The sequence below is a fragment of the Macaca nemestrina genome, chromosome 8 (assembly GCF_043159975.1).
Source record: "Macaca nemestrina isolate mMacNem1 chromosome 8, mMacNem.hap1, whole genome shotgun sequence".
Taxonomy (NCBI): Eukaryota; Metazoa; Chordata; class Mammalia; order Primates; family Cercopithecidae; genus Macaca; species Macaca nemestrina.
This window is the reverse complement of record NC_092132.1, coordinates 146,409,280-146,428,994: the sequence shown is the minus strand read 5'-3', so window position 1 is coordinate 146,428,994 and position 19,715 is coordinate 146,409,280. Positions and strand designations below refer to the sequence as shown.

The 19,715-nt window shown below is 42.9% G+C and overlaps 1 pseudogene; it reads left to right on the top strand.

The window, feature by feature from the left end:
• Positions 1 to 1,314: 1,314 nt before the first annotated feature.
• LOC139355611 (protein FAM90A5-like) lies at positions 1,315 to 7,667 on the top strand (annotated as a pseudogene).
• Positions 7,668 to 19,715: the final 12,048 nt, after the last annotated feature.

The following is a 19,715-nucleotide window of genomic DNA, read 5'->3' as shown; positions in this document are numbered from 1 at the left end:
GGCATGAGGGTCAGGTGGTGTGTCCCTGGGTTCCAGGCCTTGGTGGTCCCTTGGGAGCTGAGCATCCTCTGGGCAGGAGGAGGGCCCGCGGTCCACTGTTTGCATCGGCCCCCAATGCACACACAGGGACATGGCCAGGGCTCCTCACCTGCTCTGCGGCTCCAGCTCTGAACAGCTCACTGGTGACTCTGACAGCTTCCTCCCCAAAGCTTGGGTCCTCGTCTGTGGGAATGAGGTGTCCCAGGCCCCCTGCAGGCAGGAACGCACCCCCAGCTCCTCTGGTGGGCCCTCCTGGGCTTTCTTGCCTATTGGCTTGTGAGACCCGGTTGGCCAAACTTGGTGTCCTATTTTTATTTTGGCCTTTTTCTTAGTGTGTGTTTCCTGTAACTACTGGTGTGTAGATCTTCTATTTGAGTTTTAGGTAGAGAATCTTGCCCACCCAGAGGGCCCCCACCCCAGAGAGCCTCTACGTTGCCCCCCCCCCCCCCGGGCTGGTCTTGCCTGTGCTCCACTTGGTGTGAATGTTGAGTGTGTGATGGATTCACATGGCTGCTTGACCCTGCATCTCCTTCCTTCTTGTTGCTGAGGCCGGTTCTGTCCTCTCTTTCTCCACCTGAACTGCACTTGAAGCCAAGATGAAGGATGAGAAGTGGTTGCTACGAAGGACCCTCCTGCAGTGAATCCGCTGTGAGGAGGCTGCGCTGGTCCAGCCTGTCATTTCCTTCTCTAAGCTCATTCCAGAGGTAGGCCAGGGGTAGCCTGTCCCTGCCTGCTCTTGCGGCCTGTGAATCAAGAATGGATTTTACATTTCCAAATGGTTCAACAAATAAAAAATAACACTTCATGACCCTGAGAAGTTTCCATGTCCATAAGTAAAGTTTTATGGGGGTGCAGTTATGCCCATCTCTTCACAGGCCACCTGCAGAAGGCTGCTGTGGTGTAGCCATGGCAGATTTGCATTCTTGAGGCAAAGATCAGTTGGCAAACCTGAAAATACTGACTCTTGGCTCTTTAGGGAAACAGTTTCCAGTCCCTGGTTTGAGGGCTGTGTGGCAGAACCCCAGGATCTTGGTCAGCTTGTTCCTCACTCAGGGCCTGCTGTGGCCTTCGCTAGTATGTCTGCAAAGTCTGCGTGCTATGGTGACTCTCATGGGAGCATTGAGCTCTGTCGTGCTAGATTTCAGGGTGTCTGCCTCATGGTCATCTGTCTTACCAACAGAGACCCTGTGGCCAGATTCAAACTAGCAGGAACAGTTGGTCTTTGGCAGCAGGGATACCCTAGAGCTGAGCTGCCACCCACTCTGAGGTGGTCCCATGACACCCAATGTCTGGGTCAAGGTTGGGGCAGGGCTGGTGTCCTGAACTGCCCTGCGATGTGGGTCGTAATAGCCAGGGGGTAAAGAGGGTTGCCATTACTCCCCATATCGCGGGGAGTGCCTCACCCCCTGCGATATGGATCGTAATAGCCAATTACTCCCCCCTGCAATGTGTGTCCATTATTAGTAGTCTCTTTTGTTCAGGATATTAGGAGCAATTTCCCAGGTTGTGTGTAAACAGCCTGCGATCGGAGAATGAATACCATCCTCTGCACCTCCAGATATTAGGAACCATATCACACAATGGGTGTACACTTTTTCGGAGATTTGGGATAATGTCGTTCTGTGTTTCCCTGAATATTTGGAGAAATATCACAGGGTGGCTGTACAGCCACTACTCTCTTGGCAGGAACATCATACTTTACCTACTTGACACCCAGACTGGGTGTCAAGCCACTGTCATACTGGAAGCAATATCATGCTCTTCCCCACAAGTTATGAGGAACAATATCACAGGGGGGTGTGTACCTTCTCCGGTAGTGGGAGTAGTATCATCATCTCTTCCTTTAGATGACAGGAACAATATCACAGGGTGGGTGTACAACCCGTGTGTTTTTGGAAGCAATGTCATTCTCTCTTCTTCTAGGTTTTACGACTCATATCACAGGTGGGGTGTACACACCTTGTTATATTGGATGGAATCTCATCCTCTTTCAACCTGTATCTTTAGAACAATATCCCATGGGGGCTGTCCATCCCTTCAATATTGGTACTAATACCATCTTCTCCTTTCCTGGATATGAGAAACAATATCACAGGAGGGTGTACAACCCTTGCAATATTGGTAGTAATGTCACCTCTCCCCTGTGGTTATTAAGGACAAAATCCCAGGGTGGCTGTACGGTTCCTACTTTATTGGGAGTACTATCATCCACTCACCCCCTGGATATCAGGAACCATATCACAGAAGAGGTGTCCACCCCCTTCGATATTGTCAGCCATGTCATCTTCTTCCTGCCTGGATATTAGGAATGATACCCCGGGGTTGGGGACGGTGTACACCCACTACGATATCGAAAGTAAAATCAGCCTCTTTCCCGCTAGATATTAGGAACTACATCACAGGTGTGTGTGCACCTTCTGGGATATTGGTAGTACTCTCAGCCTCCACCTCGCTGCATATTAGGAATAATATACGGGGGGCAGGGTGGTTACACCCCCTGCAATATTGAGAGCAATATTCTTCTCTTTCCCCTGTACGTTAGGAACCACATCACAGGGGTCTGTACACCTTCTGCAATATTGGGATCCATGTTATCCTCTCCCCGACTGAATGTCAAAAACAATATCACAGAAGGGTGTACACCCCCTGCGATATGGCCAGAACATCATCGTTTCTATTTTTGGATACTAGGAACAACATCACAGAGGGTGTGTATACTCCCCTGCGATATTGGGCATAATGTTATCCTCTCTTCCCCTGGATATTAGAAATGATATCCCTGGTGGAGGGAGGTGGAGTACATTAAGAACAATATCACCGGGTGGGTGTACACCCCCTGCGATATTGGGTGTAGTATCATCCTCTTTTCCCTAGGATATTAAGAACAATAACAAAGGAGGGGTGTACAGCCCGAGCCCCTCCATTATTGGGAGCAATAGCATCTTCTCCCCCTTTCAATATAAGGAACAATATCCCAAGGTGGGTGTACATCCCCTGCAATATTGGATGTAATGTCATCGTCTCCCAAAGTGGCTATTGGGCATAGTGTCACAGGGGGTTGTACACCTTCTTCGATATTGGGAGTAATATCATCCTCTCCCCTCAGGATCGTAGGCAAAATATCGAAGGGGTTTTACAACTCATGCAATATGGGCAGTAATATCATCCTCTCCCCACCTAGATGTTAGGAACTATATTACAGGCGGTTGTACACTTCTTGTGATATTCGGAGTCATATCATCCTCTCCCACTCAGGATATAAGGAACAAGATGACCGAAGGGATGGACACCCACTGCGATAGTTTCAATAATGTCATCCTCTACCCCCTGACTATTAGGAATAACATCATAGAGGGGTGTACACTTTCTTCGATATTGGGAGTAATATCATCCTCTCCCAGCTGGATATCAGGAACAAGTCTATTAACTATTAATATTAATAAATATAATAAAAATTAATAGCAACCATCGATATTAATAATCACAATAAAGATAGTATAAATTAATACTGGTAAAAAATGTTAACAATTAGTATAACAATTAATCATAATATCCCTATTAATAATAAAATAATGATATCAGCAATTAATGTTACTTAAATCAATACTAAGTGATGTTCGTAATAAAATAATAATTAATATTAAGAACTAATATTGTTAAATGACATTAATATTACTAATTATTTTCAAGCATGCATAATCATATATTTAAAATAATTATCAGTAATTAATAATGGTATCCTATTAATAATGTCATTGATAATTATTAAAATCGACATAGATGTTTAATAATTAATCATATTATTACTCCTAATACCACAGGGGGTGTACACCTACCTGTGATGTTGCTCCTAATATCCAGGGACGGAGAGCATGATTTTAGTTTTAATATCACAGTAGGTGTGCACTCACCCTGTGCCACTGACGCTAATATCTAGCGGGTAAAGTATGACATGACTCCCAACATAACAATGAATGGAAAGCCACCCAGTGATATTGCTCCTAATATTCACGGAAGAAGCATATGATATTACTCCCAATATCGCAGGGAGGATACAGTTCTTCTGTGATATGGTTCCTAGTATCCAGAGGGGGAGAGGATGATAATAATTCCAGTATCGCAGACTGTGTTCACCCGCCCTGTGATATTGTTATTTATATCCTGGAAGGGAGAGGATGATATTACTCCCCGTAGAGCAGGAGGCGTACACCCAGCCTGGGATATTGTTCCTAATATCCATGGAGGGGAGAGACTGATATTACTTCCAATATGGCAGGGGGTGAACATCCACCCTGTGATATTCTTCTTAATATTCCAAGGCCGAGAGGTTGATATTACTCCCAGTATGGCAGACACTGTACACCCCCGTGTGATACTCTTGCTGATATCCAGAACGGGAGAAGATGGTTTTAATCCCCATATCGAAGGAGGTGAACACCCACTCTGTGATATCTTTCCTAATATGCAGGGGGAGAGAGGATAATATTATTCCCAATATTGCAGAAGATGTACACAGGCCCCCGTGATACTGTCCTTAATAATCCAAGGCACAGAAGATGATATTACTCCCAATATCGCAGAAAGTGTACACCCCCCAGTGATGTTGTTCCCATGATCCAGGAGGGAAGAGGATGATATTGCTTTCACTATCGCAGGGAGTGTACACGCCCCCGGTGATACTGTTCCTAATTTCCACCCAGGACAGGATGACACTACTCCCAATATCACAGGGATTAAAAACACGGTGGTGTACAGTGTCTGTGATACTAGGAGTAATATCAACCTCTCGGCCTTGGAATATAAAGAAGAATATCACAGGGTGGATGTACACCCCCTGCTACATTGGGAGTAATATCCTCTCCCTTCCAAGATATTAATAACAATGTCACAGGGCCAGTGAACACAGCCTGTGACACTGGAATTATCATCCTCTCCCCCTCCAGATATTAGGAATCAGAAGAACTGTACCCTCCCTGCGATATTGGGAGTAATATCATACGCATCTTCTGTGAATATTAGGAGCTATATCACCGGGTGGCTCTCTATTCATTGCTATGTTGGGAGTCATGTAATACTCTACCACACTGGATATTAGGATCCCTGTCACAGGGTGAGTGTACACTTATTGCGATATTAAAACTAAAACCATGCTCTCCCTCCCTGGATATTAGGAACGACATCACAGGTAGGCGTACACACCTTGCGGTATTAGGAGTAATAATATGATTAATTATTAAACATCAGTGATGGATTTTAATAATTATCGATGACACTATTAATAAATAGGATACCATTATTAATTATGGATAATTATTTTAAACATATGATTATGCACACTTAAAATTAATTATTAATATTAATGTCATTTAGCAATGCTAGTAGTTCATGATATTAATCATTATTTTATAACCAACATCACTGAATTGACTTAAGAAACAATTGCTGATATCATTATTTAAATATTAATAGTGATATTGCTATTAATTATTAACGCTAATCATTAACATTTTTAACCAGTATTAATTTTTACTATCTTTATTGTGATTATTATTATCGATGATTACTATTAATTTTTATTATATTTAATAATATTACTAATTAACAGACTTGTTCCTAATATCGAGCGGAGGGAGGACGATGTCAGGTGGGGAAGCTTCGTGCAGGTTCCTCATGACAGGGGAAAAAGGAATGGAATCCAAATGCCGGTCCTTACTTGAGAAGCCTAGAAGGCAACCGGGAGGATGGGAAGGTTGGAACATGAGGGAAGGTGCAGAGGTGGAAAGGGCACAACACTTCCATTGATTTATGACAAAATACAGAATGGGACTGGGCCAGAGACTGGGTTCTTCCTGTCTCCTGGAGAAAACCGGGTGCATGGCCTGAACTTTTTCTCTTCTGCAGGCAACAAGACCCGCAGAGGAAGGCTCTCTTCCACAGCTTTTCTGGGAAACCCCAGAGAAGCCGCTGCCAAATCGAAAAGAATCCATGGAATCACGTGATTATCTGAGGGTAAGTGTCACTCAGGGCCCCTGGTCTTTTTCTCCTCTAGGTCACCCTGGTTGATTTCCTTTCAGGTTCCCGTGTGTGTGAGGGGATCAGCGAACCCCTCTTCCCTGCCTTCTTGGGGTCAGGGACTCCACGATCCTTCCAGATCCATTTGATTCCAGGTGAAGGCATCTGAAGATGCCGTATTTCCTGTTGCTTTCTTTTTGTGCAGTGATGGCAAGCCGGCCAACAACATCTTCCTAGCGGCATGAGGAAATTAGTCCCTCAGAGGCCCCAAACCTGGAAGAGGCTAACCCCAGGATCGTGCATGTTTTCAGAAAAGACGTCCTGGGAGCCCTTGAGCCACCAACCTGCCTTCAGAAAGCATTAGTCCGTCCCACTTCATGGAAGGCTGAGTGGAGGCGCTTTGATCCAGTTAATGCCCAAGACACAGTCTTTAGAAAAATGGTATTCTTAGATCATAGCTCGAGAGTGCACATTTTTCATGGGTCTTGTCCCGATCAGCACTCACGTTGAGGATCTGTCCCTACTTCCAAGGACCGCCTGGCCATACCGTATTAAGAATTTCCTGCTGTGTGCACCTTGTCTTTGGATGTGGTTGATTTCCATGTTGGCTCAATGCTGAGGAACTTCTAACCTGTGTGGTCTCCTTTCTTTCAGGTTGCAAGCAGGCCAATGCCGGTCCACACAACCAATAAGAGGCCACGCGTGGACCCTGCCCTCACTGATGGCTCAGCTACCAAAATGTCTGACACGGTATCCCTCTTGGTTTCACTGTCTCCCCTCAGAAAAGCCAGTCCGAGCTCCTCGGCAAGTCTCCGACCAAAGGAACCACAGACGGGGCAGTGGCCGACATCCCTCAGCCTGGAGTCAGGCAGCAGGGCCCGCAGCCTCTCGTTGTGGTGAAGCCGACACACAGCAGGCCTCAGGGTGGCTGCCCAGAAGCTCCCCAGGCTGCCTCCAAGCCCCACGGCCTGATCCGGGTCATCAGCCCCCAGGCACAAGACAAACGTCCTGCGGTGACCTCACAGCCCTGCCCACCAGCCGACACACACAGCTTGGGCCTCGGCTCCAATCTCAGTTTCAGGCCAAGAGCCAAGAGACCTGCGCAGCCTCCGACTCAGGCTTGCCTGAACTTTCCCAAGAAACCGAGAATGGGTCCCTTCCAGATGCCCGAAAATGCCATCCAAGGAGGTGAGCTGGGGACCCCTGAGACTCTCCAACCTCCACCAGCTGCAACGGAGCTCAGACCAAGTCCGTCGCCCCAGATGAGCAGGAGGACATCCGCCCAGGTGCCCAGCAGTGACCGGCAGCCTGCGCACAGCAGACCTTGCCTGCCTACTGCCCAGGCCTGCACCATGTCCCATCACCCAGTGGCCAGCCACGATGGGGCCCAGCCTCTCAGAATGCTCATCCGGAGACTGGAAAATGGATGGTGGAGCTCCAGCCTCCTGACAGCTCCCTAGTTTCCCTCTCCTGAGAAGCCGGGAGCCTTCCTAGCTCACAGCCCTCAAGTCTCAGAGAAGTCTGAGGCTCCCTGTGTTCCTGTCCCCCTGAGTGTCCTCTATGAAGACCTTCAGGTTTCCTCCTCCTCAGAGGACAGCGATTCTGACCTGGAGTGAGACTGCAGGTGGCAGGGGCTCCGTGCCTTCCAGCTCCCATGGCTTGGACGGGACCGTGGGACTGAGGAGCACAGAGCAGAGAGCAGACTGTGTGTGGTGACTCCCAAGCTCCCCAGCTGTGGTGCTTCTGTGGATGTTGGAGCCCAGGCCAGGCAGAGACCACATGCAGAGACTCTGCTTCATTGAATTCTGGTGAGGGACATTGTAGTTCGCAGGGCTCTCTGGAAACCCACCACGAGAAGCTTCTGTGCCAGTGATTCGTTGCCTCAGAAACTGGGTGACCTGCAGCAGACTTCCGCTGTGATGTCAGTAGGAAATGGGAATGACTGTGTGTTTGCTCTCTAGATGACTGAATCAGGGAACAGTTAGGGAACCCTGAGAGATACAGGCCTTCAGCTGTGCCCCGCCCTGACAGCAGTGTTTTGGACGCTGTGAAGCGTTCTGCACAAAGCGTTCTTGGGGTGTTTCCTCAGCCTCGAAAATTGGGCACTGGAATGCCATTGGAAATAGGTGTGTTTAATTTGTTTTGAAGTGAATAAAATTCTCAAAAAGAGGACGTACTCTCTTTTGACTTTCATTCCGTCTTTGTGTGTAACTGATTTTCCAAGGGCTTGAAAATTTCTTGACTTGTTAGCAATCCAAGTCATTATGTTTCTGAAACAGAGTTCATTGAGGGGACCGCAGGACTTGGCAGGACCTTTGACTTCTTAAACATCCACAGGGGCTAGAGAACCTCAACCCCACTCTACCAACACGCACCTAGTCATATTCCGCCAAGTGAATCTCACGCAGGCTAACACGTGGGGAGCGTCACTTGCACCACGAGTCCCCATTTGGCTCACCGTGATGCCACGTGTGGGGTTCAAACTGTGACGGCCCCCATGAAGTGGTTTCCGGATGTGCGTATGAACGAGGCACAGTTTCATTCGCCAAGTAGAACCCAGTAAAGCTGAAATAAACTCCCAGATTTGGGATGTACTTCAGAGGTAGAATATTCATCTCATCTTCTTTCCGGATGCCTGAGCACCGGGCCTTTCCATGCTTCTCCCCCTGATCCTAAGAGTAGCTGAGGTGGAGACTCACTGAAAGCTCTAGGTAAAGGTATCACATCATGCACAGGCTATCTTCGTTCTCTGACCCGGGAACAATTCTGACCAGGATTCCACATCTAGGAGGCCTCCGAAATGAGCGGGATTGTCTGAGCGACACCAAATGGCTGTTCCCTTTCCGCCACGGTTGGGGGTCGTTACCTTGATTATCCAGACCACCTAGAAAGTATCAGTATCCAGAATCAACAAGATCAACTCTGCTCCTCTGACAGCAAAAGGAGCATGACCAAAATGAACCAAAGAGCGTGGCAGGAAACGATGTGACTGGAAAGTTCAGAGAACTGCCACAGGGGGTTTTAAGCAGGTGTTCCCACCTGAATCATGAATAATTAATGAAGCGCAATTCCAAGGGGAATGGAGTTTCAGCAGATGCAACCAAAGTTCCCCGACATGAGAGTTCCACAGAAAGTCCACTGGATCTTCGCAAATCCAGAGAAATGACAAGGGGACCCAAGGAAATAGAGCCCCACTGGTGTCCCGGAGACTCTTCAGGCATAATGCCTGGAGTCACAGGAGGAGGTGGAGAAGGAGCCAGGCACTGAAGGACAAAGTGGTTTTGACTTTCTTCATCTGTGTTTCACCGCAGTCCATTTCACGGTGGTAGAATAAATATATTGGTTTTCTGTCGGTTTGTTGGAGTCGAAAACCTATGATTTTGTTTTTGGTGGGAGAGTTTCACTCTGGAAAAGAAAATATTCTGAAGATGGAGGTTGTCCTAGATTCGATTTCAAGGTGAGTCTACTTGATGCCAGTGAAGCATATTTTGGCATATAATACATATGGTCATATTACATTTTGTCTATATTACCTCATTTTTAAAAACCATGTCGTAAAAAATGTCAGAGTTAGATATACCAATGTTAAATTTCTGATCACGTGTCCAGAAGCACTGTAAAATGCAGCCTAGAATGCAAAATTCCCAGCCACTTCTCTGTTGAACTCTCTGCAGAGCGGCATTGCATCCAGGGGTTTTCAAGGTGCACTAGTGTGGCATGAGCTGGTCCTTGGCTTCCTGCTGAAGTTGGAATCCTGCAGATTGTTTAGGGGTGGTGTCAGCTTGTCCCATCTTTCCAGGTCATCATTAACCTCTCCTGGGCACCCACATGGACTCAGAACTTACCTAGAGTCACAGGCAGGTCTGGGAAGCTGCCCTTGAGCCTTTGTGCAGTCCATGATGGTTCCATGCCTCTGATCTGCTGGGGCACATTCTGCAGAGGGATGGGCTGGCATAAGCTGTCCCTGCCTTTCTGAAAATCACGGAGATTCCTGGTACCTGAAGCCACATAGAAATATCTGTGGAGTCTCAGGCAGGACATGGATGCCATTCACAGGCTCCTGTTCTTCCACTTAATGGCAGCAAGAGTGATTCCTGGGTTTCCTAATTGACTTCAAAACAATTTTGGTGACTTTGTTGTGTCAATGACCACTCCTGTTTCTGTGGCATCCAGTTCACCTGTAAGGTTTTTGGGGATTATGTGGAAACTCATGCATTTTTCCAGAGCCTCACTTCATCCTGGATGCTCTCAAGCATGCACAAGTGGATCCCTGCCTTGGTGGCATCTTGGAAAATTGCAGGAGATCCCTTAGGTCTAGGAGGCACTAGGAGGTCCATCAGGAATTGGGAGGGCATGTGTCTGCCCATCTGTAGTGTTAACTTCTATTCATATTCAGAATGCAGATTCTTCCTGAACTAATAAATTATCTTCATCTTGGTGTAAGTAGCCACAAAAGAATAATTCATATTAACGCCATTGATAAAAATAACTGAAAACCAACAATGAAGATAATAACGACAATGTTAATTATTATAATATTGACAGTAAAAATAAAACAAAGGCATTAGAGATTAGAGATTCCCTTAAGTGAAGGACAATGTGAAGATATAAGGATACATGAGTTGTTTGGACTCAGAGTCCAATGAAACGTGTTCCTCAAAGGCAAAGACAAGAAGCATAAGGAAAATACAAAGTTCATGGATGACCACCTGGGCTACCTTGGAACTCATGTGGGAACACTGCAGGCAAAGTGTACCTCGTCCTGGGAATGCCCACCACCCAGCCCTCACTCACCTTCATGAGGTAGGACAGCAGGATAACGGGGAAGGAGTCCATGCAAGGGATGCAAGACTTGTGTCACACCTGATTCAAAGAAGCACTGCTTGTGACAGATGTTTATCTCCTAACACTTTGTCACCTCTAACTGCCTGGCTGCATGTCTGCCATCTGTTCTTCTTGGGTCACAGGAGGGACAGACATTACTGTCCCCCTATCTGCAAACAGAGGCATTAGAGGACATTACCCTTGTTGCTTCCTCTTTGGAAAGGGGCAACATACATGGCAGATGCCATTCTCTGTCTCTTTGGAAAAGTTTGCCAGCACATTTAAGGTTTTCTTCAGCCACAGAAAGCCACCTGCTTCAAAGTCTCACCCTCCACAAGCGGCAAGCACACAATTATTAATGGAGGCAAGGGATGCATAGACTTTGCCATTTGATTCAATTGGGACAAATAGGGGAGGCCTTCTTAGCTGAACAGCTCTGTCTGTGCGGCCAGTTGACAAAGTCAGGCTGCATTGCCATTAGACTTGCCCCTTTGCACAGAAGGCTTCCCTCCAATCCTTTCCACACATGTGGATCCTGACATTACTTCCTAACAAACATCCTGCACACTAAACTTCATCTATCTCCAGCTCCCTGGGAACCAAACCTGTGACAAAAGTGAAAAGTTTCTAGGGAAAATATGGTTTCCTTATCAGACAGGAATCAAATTCTGCTGAGCTAGAAAATAAGGTAAAGTCTGATGCCATCTCATGATTTTTTTTATTAGGACATTACCACTGCCAGCAAGAATTATGTGCATCAATTCATGGGGGCAAAAATCATATTGGAGTGGGATGAGGTTGTTGTGAGTTGAGGAGAAATTTTGACGAATGAACTTTACCCTCAACTTGAGTTCAAGAGAGGAGATGAAGATGAAAACAGCTGGAAATAAAAGGTGTCCAAAAACATTTTTCTGGTTTTGCAAAAATCAAATTTCAAGTTGGGAGACACTATGTTTAAATTCTAAAAGGATACAGCATACTGAGAGGAAATAACTATAGATAAATTGTCCTTTTTGTAAATAATACACTTTATGATATGACAGGAGACCAAGGGACACAACACAAATTTGGAGTTAAAGAAACTAACAGACATTCTTGATACTCAGCTGTTATGGCAGAGATGCCAGAATGATGGATGTCCATGTAGCAGTCCTTTTTTTTTTTTTTTTTTTTTTTGAGACGGAATCTTGATCTGTAACCAGGCTGGGGTGCAATAGTGTGATCTCAGCTCACTGCAACCTCCGCCTCCTTGGTTCAAGAAATCCTCCTGCCTCAGTCTCCCAAGTAGCTGGGACTACAGGTGGGCACCACCACACTCAGCTAATTTTTGTATTTTTAGTAGAGATGGGGTTTCACCATGTTGGCTAGGATGGTCTCGATCTCCTGATCTTGTGATCTGCCCTCCTTGGCCTCCCAAAGGGTTGGGATTAGAGGTATGAGCCGCTATGCCCGGCCCATGTAGCAGTACTTTTGAACTTAATGGCTGAAAGCATCCACCTCCAAACTTATGTATTATATTTGCAAAAGAGTACAAACCATGTAATGAATTTTAAAGGGAAGACAAGCCTGTGGGAATTCAACAGCCATGGCAACGTTTTGAACTTCTTTTTATTAAACATGTAAGAAGTAAGTGAAGTTCAAGACCTAACAGAATTGCCAGGAATTATTTGAAGAATTACCAAGATGACTTAGACACTATGAAATCCTTACAATGCCCTCTGGTGGAGTTTCCTCCTGGAGCCAGTGATTTTAAGCCAGAGGCAAATGTCTCTGCAGGCATAAGAATTCGACCCAAATGTACTATTCAATTTTAAATGAGATGACAATAAAATTACCTGCTATATAGTAACAACTATTTTTTTTCTTTCGGGCAGAGTCTCTGTTGCCTAGGCTAGAGCGCAGTGGGGCACTCTTGGCTCACTGCAATCTCTGCCTCCTGGGTTCAAGTGATTTTCCCACCTCATCCTCCTAAGTAGCTGGGATTATAAGCATGTGCCACCATGTCTGACTGATTTTTGTATCAACAAAATTATTTCTGGGGTGGAGAGTTAGGGACCTTTATTCTCCCACATCCAAAAACATGTTCTCCAAATGATCTGTCAATAGAAATAACTGATACCTATATTTGCTAACCTATCTTTTTCTTTCTTTAGATTCAGAACTAGAGTGTGGAAAAGTTATATTAAGAAGGTTCTCTCAATTTTCAACACAAGTGATGGGCTAGGCACTAATCTAGGTGCTATAGATTATAGATACACATTAACATACCCACAATAGTTTTGCCTTATTACCTCCTACATTCTAATAATGCACCAAAAAAAAGGATAGATTAGCTTTTTATTTTTTTGAGATGAAGGTTAATTCTGTCACCCAGGATGGAATGCAGAGGCAGGATCTCAGCTCACTGCAACCTCTGCCTCCTGGGTTCAAGCGATTCTCCTGCCTCAGCTTCCTGAGTAGCTGGGATTACAGGCATGTGCCACCATGCCCCGAAAATTTTTGTATTTTTCAGAAAGACACCTTTCATTACGTTGGCCAGGCTGGTCTCAAACCCCTGGCCTCAAGTGATCCATGCACCTCGACCTTCCAAAGTGCTGGGATTATAAGCATGAGCCATAGTGCCCAGACAAAGAGAATAGCTTTAAATAGCATGTATGAAACCAAAAGAAATGTATGCCCATCAATTTTATACTGTATTTGGCCAGGTGCAGAAGATCGACTTGTAGTATTGTAAGGGAATAAGGTTCTTTACCAAAAATACAAAAATTAGCCCAGTGTGGTATTGTGTGCAGGAACAGAAAACCAAATACTACATATTCTCCATTATAAGTGAGAGCTAAACATTGGGTTATACATTGTTTAACTCTCACTTATGTGGAAACAATAGACACTGGAGATTCTTAGAGAGAGGAGGGAGGGTTGGGGACAAGGCCTTAAAAACTGTCTATTGGGTATTATGTTCACTATGTGTGTGACGAGGTCATTCATACTCTAAACCTCAGCATCACACAATACATCCATGTAACAAACCTGCACATGTATCCTCTGTGTATAAAATTAAAATTAAAAAACTAAAATGAACAAACAGATATGAGTAGGAATTTCTCAAAAGAGGAGATACAAATGGACAACATATATATAAACAATTCTTACCCTCTCTAGTCATCACGGGAATGCAAATGAAAACTACCATGAAATATCACCTCACACCTGTTAGAATAGCTATTATCAAAAAGATGGATGATAACAAGTGTTGGTAAGGATGTGGAGAAAAGGGAACCTTTGTATACTGGTGGGGGGAATGTAAATTAGTATGGCCATCTTGGAAAATAGTATGGAGGTTTCTCAAAAAATTAACAATAAAAATACCATTTTGTTCCAGCAATCCCACTTATTTTATATATATATATAAAATATATGTAATATATATATGAAGTCATTGAAATCAGTATGTGAAAGAGATATCTGCACTCCTATGTTCCTTTCAGCACTGTTCACAATAGTCAAGATATATGAAGAAGACACACATTATCATTCATTCACGGACGGATGAATTAACGTTTTATATATATATATATATGTATGCACAATGGAATATTATTCAGTATTATATAATAATGAAACCCTGTCATTTGTGACAGCATTGATGGATCTGAAGGGCATGAAGTCATGTGAAATAAACCAAACACAGAATGACAAATATTGTATGATTTCACTTGTATTTGAAATCTCAAATAAACTCAGAAGCAGAGAGTAGACTGGAGGTTGCCAGGAGCTGTGGTGCAGGTAAATGAGTAGGTGTGATTACAGTACAAAGTTTTAGATATACAAACATAAATAAGTTCAGGAGGTCTAATCTACAGCATAGTGCTTATAGCTATGAATGCTGTATTGCATACTTAAAATATAATAGGAGGGTGAATTTTATGTTAATTGTTCTTACTAATAGAAATAATAATTAGAATGGGAGGGAGAACTTCAGGAGGTGATGATTATGTTTATAATCTTGATGGTAGTGATGCTTTCACAATGTATCCTTATCCTCAAACTCACTGAGATATACACATTAAATAGGTACAGCTTTTTGAATGTAATCATATCTCAACAAAGTGTTTTTAAGGGGGGTTGGTTAAAACATTTAAAAAGGAAGGGTAGATGTTCCTTTGCCCTTCTCCCATGCCTTTTTTTCTCCCTGCTGTCTAGAATTCAGAAATAATAGGTGGGAATTTAGCAGCCAAACTAGGGTATTTTCTAAAGTATAGCAGAGCAGATACCTGGAAGGGACCTGCATCCCTAATGACATTAGAAAGTATCTGTACTAGCCTCGAATGGTGTAACTACAGGTTAATTTTAAGTGAAAAAGAAATCAACTTCTGCCTTGTTTAAGCAACTTCATTCAGGCATTAATTTTATAAACATGTAGAGACTACATACTCCTTATGAGCAGAAACAATATTTATAAATAAAACAATGGTGATAAATAAAAGAAAATAAAAAGCAGTGAAACAAAGTGGTTTAATAGCTATACATAGTTATTTTGTTGAAAGATTCTGCTGCTAATATTATTCAATAATTTTGTATGCTGGTGCAAGTAAGGAAATTTACATTGTCTAATAAAAATTATTTATCAATTTATAAAACAGTAAACATTTCATAGAATGGGGCTAAGAATCTGCACTGCAAAATAACTTTCAGTTGATTTTATGCACAGTAATTATTGAGAATCCCCTTATCTAGATCCAACAGATCTGGACTTACATAGGTGCTATCAAGACTTAAGGAAGAAAATTTTCCTGACTCTATCCATACCTCCAGCTAGTAATAGATCTAGAGATTCAGAACTCAAATCCAGACCCCCTGCCTCTATGTGCAGTGGCCTTTCACTGTCCTGTTTCGCTTCACTTGTTAAAGAGGATTTGAGAATAAATGACCACATGATTCAACTCTCTCCTCAGCTCTGAGGAATATAGCCCTGTCCTGGCAAACAAGAAGCTCACACAGTAGTGGAGGAGGCAACTATACATTCACTAATCTAGCATACAAGCAGTAGGCACTGCACCATAAACAAGGCACTGTGGGGGTTCAGACCAGGAGCAAAGCAGGGATTAGCAGGGCTAGTAAAGTCTGGGAAGTGTTCACTAACAAAATGTCTAATCATTAACTAAACCAAATGGTTTCTCAACATGGCCTAATTAATTGTAACTTAATATAAATGGTTGGTTGTTCATAGACCTTAATCTTTTGCCAAAATATTTGTAGCTTATGTTCCCATTTAACAAAGTTTTCTGGTCAAAACTGTGCACCCACATCTTTCTAATGAACTAGTGTCCAATAAAACATGGACTTTCAGTCATCCCATGAAGGTGATTTTGCATGCATAGTACATCTCTGTCTGTGAATATGCCTAATGAGGTATGGAAGGACACTTATTATCCAAAGAAAGACATTCCACTGGTGCTACAGAACCACAGACGGAAGTTTTTTTCTGCCTACTGGAAATAAAGCCAAGCTTTCTTCTTCCTTCAGCAGTGAGGATTGCTGTCCTCCTCTTTATCATTCTCTCTCTCTCTCTTTTTTTTTAATGGGCCAAACTCTACCAAATAACAAAATAAACTTTGTGTAAGCCTTGGTAAGAGTAGAGTGTCCGACACCTTATGATGCTATAATACTCAAAGCAAAAGCAAAATCACCTATGACCAGAAAAGGGAGTCACAGGAAATCTAGAAGTCTCTTGACTTGGCCAAGAGACCTGCAGCCTCATAATTCATTAGCTCTCCATAAGAACTCTCACGTGAAATGAAGTCAGTGGTGTTTCAAGTGCTTGAAACCCTCGTTACTCTACCTCTAAATGTGAATTAATTAGGCAAGTTAACTAGCAGTTACTAGACCTCAAAAGCAAGATAATCAGGCATTATTCTACTAAATATTGGTCTCCATAACTCCTCTATTTTCTTTAGGAAAAGTTAGTTAGCCTAAGACATTTGGCATAAGGGCTATGCCAAAGCTATGTTGGGGTCAGCCAGGAAGGATTCCTGGGGGTCTCCTTGAAAATATTACAATAATCGAAGAAATCTTCAACCTATTGCCCCTCAGTACTGTTGGTCCCTTGTACTTGATTTTTCCCCTTAAGTTTTATTCCAATTTCTAACATTATCATTCCCTCTTCCTTCTCAGCAACTAGTCCTCCAAAGTAGAACTTAAACAGTGACCAGACATGGCCCTGCAACAGAGCATATCCTTCTACATTTAGCATGCAATCATGAATCACAGGTATAAGACCCCTTGAACAGACATGGTTTTGGTGACTACATGTAGGACTTACTGCTTTTACCCAAGAAGAGGATCAGGCATCCTAAGTAGCTCAGAAATTTTTCTGGAGCTCTTGAATGTGTAGAGGCAAGAAAGACTAAGCAACCTGTTGCCTTACATGAGGCATACTATCTTCTTATGTTTTCTTTTGAATTCAGGATTTCAAGGTTGGGGAAGGAGTGGGAAAGTAGCCATGGACATGTGAGAATGTGGATGATCCTTTTACATTGTCAGGAATGGTCAAATTCTATGCTTTATGTTGTTTGCTAAAAGACACTTTCCAAAGCTTTCAACAGAAAATATAATGGCACACATGCCTATTCTTGGTGAACCCAGACTTTTTATCTAGTCTGTGATAGTCAGTTTCGAAGGACTGCTTAGGGTAATGAATCCTTCAAGTTGTAAAGATGAAGGGCAGTTTTTGGACAATTCCCATTTTGCTGTAGGAAAACTAATCTGGAAGAAGAAAAAGGGAGAGATCGAAGTGGGAGAGAATGGAGGTGGAAAATGAGTTCAGTTGATCAAATATTTGTTAAGCACCCACTGTATGTCGGGCCCTTACAAGGAAGCAAGCAAAGAACAAAAGGCATGTGATGGCCTTGCTCCTAAGAAGCCAGAGGCCAGTAACCTGGATTGCTATAGACCAGAAAAACATCCACAAGCCCCTACAACACAGCACTGGCATAGGATGAAGAAGAAGTTTCTTTCTATGAGATAAATAGCATACAACCAAATAAGAAAGTCAAAAGTTACACAAAGTTCAAAAACCTAAGGCACCAACCTTTAAGAGATCTGATTATCGGTGGTGACTTTGGAAGGAAAGTTATTATTAGGATTATTTTAGTACTAAGAGTTTTGAGCTGTCTATCCAACATTTTCATCTGCACCTCTGCCTTGGTAATACTGTGTGTGTGTGCGTGCGTGTGTGTGTGTGCATGTGCCTTTTCACATGTTTGAAATATATTATCTATCCCACACTCCACATAGGTTTGGGGGTTAATTACATACAGGCTGATCTGAATCTATACTCTTAGGAACGGAGTTAAGCTACTCTATCACATTGTGAAGAGTTGATATGTAAGAGACTCTGAACATCTTATAAATTACCTTTAAAATGTTTCCTTTTTTGTGAAGGGAAGAATAAGTATTTGTAAACAAATGCAAAAACATCTTTAACTAAACAAAAGAACATTTAGTTAACCTTGTTGTGATTAGCAGAGAGGATAGCTGCAGACACTATAAAATCACTCAGCAACAAGATTTGACAAAACCTTAAAGATGGCTCTATTTTTCCTGTTTTATACAGGAAAATATTAAGGCCCTGGGTATTGAAGTACTTTTCCCAACAGTGGAGTAAATGTCAGAGTCAAGGCTGTGTTTTACATCTCGGTTTCCCCACACATCCCACCCTATGGTTCTGTTGTGCTGTTCCTTTGTGTGACTCCTCAAAGCCTGGTTAAAGGTGATACCGTATCAAATTGTATTAACTCAGTAGCACAAAACACCAGGGAATTGATTTATAAGAGTATTAACCTTGTGGCATTACTGAAGACCCATCTGATTAGTAGTTATCAAGTAGTCACCCTGGCTAAATATGTGGGTTTGATTTTTAATTTTGAAAATGAAAAATATTTTAAAATATATGTCTTACATCCATATCCCAAGGAAACTTTAATCAAGTTTTAAAACTTCCAAATTTAGATAAACTCATGTTTTTTGTTGTTTTAATTTTCACTCAATGAAAATAGAAAAAAACTAATTGGATAGAACAGCACAGCAGAAGCATTACTTATAGCCAAAAATGGGATGCAAGAAGACTGAAGAAGAAAATGCAGGACAGTGCTTTAAAAAGCAGTCTAATGAAAAGTGGGGTCTCCTCAGGATGTCCTTAGGTAGACATTGCAGCAGAACTGCAAAGTTTTCTTTAGAAGGCTGGGGAAGAGAGGAGGAAAAAGAGAAGGGGCAAGAGTGGAAAACAGAATGAGGCTCAGAATACCAAGCGTTAGTGCTGTCCCTATCACCTTCCTCACTTGATCACTGGGTGATCTTGGGCAAGTTTCTTCCTTTCCCTCAGCTCATTTCCTCATCTGTAAGGTAAGTTACTAGACAAGGTAGCCTTTGATGTTCATTGTAACTCTAACTTATCTTCCCCAAGCAAATAGCTGGGAAAGACACTGTGCCCACAATATGCAAGACACAAGGTTCACAAGCAAAGAACAAATAAAATCAAAAGATTTTTTAAAACCCCTGATGTAACTTGAATTCTTACAAATAAGCAATGGTACATCATACTTTTACAAAGACCTTTTGTGATTTCATTTTTAAAATCATTTCAAGTTTTATTTTACTTCATATTAAGATAATGGGAGATAAATTGTTAAATGGGTTCATGCAGGAATATATGTAAGAGACACAAAAATCCAAAATAGGTAATTGTTATGTTAGTAGTTCCCTTTACTGAGGGGCAGCAGACAAAAGAATGTTAGAAAAAGCTTCATAAAGTGGATTATATAGAATGTGCTTTAAAAGAG